Source organism: Tiliqua scincoides, chromosome 1 (genome assembly GCF_035046505.1).
Source record: "Tiliqua scincoides isolate rTilSci1 chromosome 1, rTilSci1.hap2, whole genome shotgun sequence".
NCBI classification, from domain to species: Eukaryota; Metazoa; Chordata; class Lepidosauria; order Squamata; family Scincidae; genus Tiliqua; species Tiliqua scincoides.
This window is the reverse complement of record NC_089821.1, coordinates 12,019,214-12,022,953: the sequence shown is the minus strand read 5'-3', so window position 1 is coordinate 12,022,953 and position 3,740 is coordinate 12,019,214. Positions and strand designations below refer to the sequence as shown.

Below are 3,740 nucleotides of genomic sequence, written 5' to 3'. Positions count from 1 at the left end.
ACCAGGCTGACCAGGAGAAATAAAACTTTCCCATGGTCATTGGTCCCTATGAGACTTCTCAAAGTTTCACCAGCTCTTTTGCTGGAATAGCTCTGAGGAGCCTTCTGAGGGTGAGTTAGGTTAGACAGGGGTATAGGATCCTGCAGATTCTGCCACCACTGAGCTCCTCCCCATCCCATCCCCAACCTATCCCCAAACTTTCCTCTCTACTGGCAGGACTCTGTCAGCAACTGGTTTGAAGGGTGCTGTTGATGGGCCTTAAAACAAGAAGACTCACCACCAAACCATCAAATGGGTGTTTGGTGTAGTAGACACTCCAACTGTTCATACAGAGAAGTCAGGTTTGATTACCAAACTTCGTTTAATTTTCAAGATACGTGCTTTCTGTGATCCTGGTTGTGGTACAAAGAAAACCACAGAGGAAGTCTAAGCCTTGCAAAAGGGTTAACATGAGATGATCACAGGGTACTGATTTACGTTTGGGCAACCAGGAAAACCACACGTAGCATCAGCTACATTTAAAAGGAAGAGACTGCCTATATAATCCTTTGCATTTTAAGACTGCTTCAAATGGAAGACTTCCCCAAGACTTTGTAAGGGCACAAATACATAAGGCAATGTCAAGCCCTTCCTAGGATAGTGGGACAATTCATAAACCCACTTGGCCATTAAAACTGTTCTTATGGTGGAGCAGGTGTAGAAAACTGCCCACTCCATTACACAGATGAGGTAATGTGGTTGTGCAAGGGTTTTGTGCATATATTTGTTCATATGTGTGCCTGATTTGTGTCATTTTTCCTGCACAGAAAAAAGGGGAGAAGAATCACACACAGAGAGTTCTTATCTCTGTATTTACTGAAACATTTTTAGCTATGCATTCTTGAGCAATTTCAGCTGGCTTTCTTGAAGTAACTCTAGATATTTGGTTAATGTGAGCTGTGGATTTCTAAAATATGTTTTAAGGTTTCTGAAGTTGGTTACACAGAACTGCTGATTTTGTCCCTTGGTAGAAAACTAACAGCCCAATTCTATCCTCTGCATTGCCATAGTATGAAGCCACACCGATGGAACCTGTACTGCGAGGGAGAGGGGTCCAACAGAAGGCATACTAGAGGTAAACAACTTTTTTACTTACCTTTGCTTAGGCCTTCTGGTTGGCTATGGGTCTCCTTGGACTCATGCCAGCTATGGAACTGGGGTAAGTCCAAGGAGAGCATGATAGGACAGGGTAGTATTGTCACTAGGGGGCGTGGGGGGGTGCGGGTTGCACCAGGTGACAGGCACAAAGGGGTGACACCACTACTGGCCAAAACTTTTAAAATCTCAGTACTTTCAAATAAAGCCATCATGTTATATATCAATCAATGTGTAATTTCATGCAGAATGTAATGTAACAAACCATGTTGAAATATCACTATTCTATCAAAACATATAGCCAAAAAACCAGCGGGTGTGAGGTGACGGACTGCATGGGAGGAGGTCCATCATGGGGTTGTTGTGCTGGCCTCCCACATCAGGTGACACAAATGCTAGTTATGCCACTGGGATAGGGTTATGGGAATAGGATCTGGTGTGCATGATCCACCCCTCTTCCCCCCCAAACCCCCTGTTTTCTCCCACAAAATGCCCCAATCCTGCCCCTCCTGGCCCATGGCCTACCCCCACTTACTGGCTCCAGAAATGGCTGGGCACTCTTAATAGCGCACATGCAGGGTCACCAACCATTTAAACTGGCGACCCCATTCTGCATACATAGTTGCAGCTGTTACAGGAGTAGCCCAGGCATTCTACTGACAGAACATGAGTTATATCAGCAGAAGTGCTAGATAGGATTGGGCTGCAACTGTGCCATCCTGTACACACTTACCTGGGAATAAGTTCAACTGAGGTACTTTTTTGCACACATGCACAGGATTGTGTTGTAATTCCACAAGCATATTACCAATCTATGTGGTAGTGGGACAGTGGGTAGTGGGTTATGGGGGACATCTAGAGCAGGGGCTCCGTTCCCCATGCTCAGAAAATCCTTCAGGCCTTGGTGAAGCCTTACTGTTCCACATCCCAGCCTCCTCTCTTCACACCTGATCTTCATACAGCCTGAAATATATATTTCAGTACGGAAAACTGGTTGGCAACCTTCAGTCTCAAAAGACTATGGTATAAGCCTACAGCACCCGGTATTCCCATGCGGTCTCCCTTCTAAGTACTAACCACGCCTGACCCTGCTTAGCTTCCGAGATCATAGTATAAGCCTACAGCACCCGGTATTCCCAGGCGGTCTCCCATCCAAGTACTAACCACGCCTGACCCTGCTTAGCTTCCGAGATCATAGTATAAGCCTACAGCACCCGGTATTCCCAGGCAGTCTCCCATCCAAGTACTAACCACGCCTGACCCTGCTTAGCTTCTGAGATCATAGTATAAGCCTACAGCACCCAGTATTCCCAGGCGGTCTCCCATCCAAGTACTAACCACGCCTGACCCTGCTTAGCTTCCGAGATCAGATGAGATCGGGCATCTGCAGGGTAACAGTTGCTGCTCTTACAGAAAAAGTGAACTCTTTTCTAAGTTCTTGCTCCTGCATTCTCTTCATTTTATCTCAGAACATTCAAAATATTAAATGAATAAACAAAGTCTCCCTGGCTCTGTTGCAAAAGAAAATAGGTAATATGGAATAAATTATTGTATATAGGCCTATATAAATCCTGACGATGAGTGGGGCAAGCCTGATTAAATCATGGCTATTTATCTTTGCATAATGCCAAATTGAGGCTAAACTACATTCTATTGGGCCCCACCAATGGAATTTGCTTTCACTTTAAGACTCTCTCCTCCCGCCTGCCTCCCCAGGTGTCATGCATTCATTAGCACTTGGTGTCATCTCCACTCTCCATGGCTGACCGCCCAGTGACTTGTTTCTGAGGTTCTCATGACCCCATCTGTGGTCGGAACCATTTGGGAATCATCAACAATTTAGGAACATCATATTTATAGTTGTATGGAGCAGGTTTACAACTAAATACTATTTTTTCCAAAGCCTTCCCAAATTATGTTTAAAAATGAGATGACCAAGCAGCACACAAGTGAAGTGGAATGCTATATATATCTCCCTGTGCTTTTGTACACTTCTGTAATAATCCACAATTGTAAACAGGAATTTGTACTGTTTGGGATACACTTTGTGGTCCAAACTAGTATTTATGAGTTCATGAAGTAATAGCAGCTGCAGATTAATCAATTCCAAATGTTAAGCTGGTTTGATCGGCAAAGGGAAGAAGAACTGGCTGTCTTCCTATTGTGATCAAAGTTATCAAAAGCCATCTTCTTCACATAAAAACCACACACTGAGTGGACAGATAAGGGGGAGCAGAATCATAACAGGAAGCCCCATCCAGAGCTGGCCTGATCACGTAGCGAACTGAAAGAGCCACATGCAGCCGCACTCCTGGAGGGGCAGCCAAACCCCAGCCCATCTGTCCACCGCCCTCTCTATGCTGCCACTCCACTGGGGTCTGTGATCCTCTTCTAACTTGCTGAGACCAAGGCTGCAATCCTAACCACACTTTCCTGAGAGTAAGCCCCGTTGAACAAAATAGGACTTACTTCTGAGTAGGCCTGGTTAGGACTGTGCCCCAAGTTGGATTCACAGCTACTGGAGAAGAAGGAGGGATATTGTAAGCAACTTGCTTCACTGCCTTTGAGTTCTAACCCACCTCCCGTTGTACAGGGATATGCCAGTG

General features: G+C 45.3%; 1 pseudogene; it reads right to left on the bottom strand.

Moving 5' to 3' along the window:
- Positions 1-2,423: 2,423 nt before the first annotated feature.
- On the bottom strand, positions 2,424-2,540 carry LOC136637948 (5S ribosomal RNA; annotated as a pseudogene).
- Between the last annotated feature and the right edge of the window lie 1,200 nt (positions 2,541-3,740).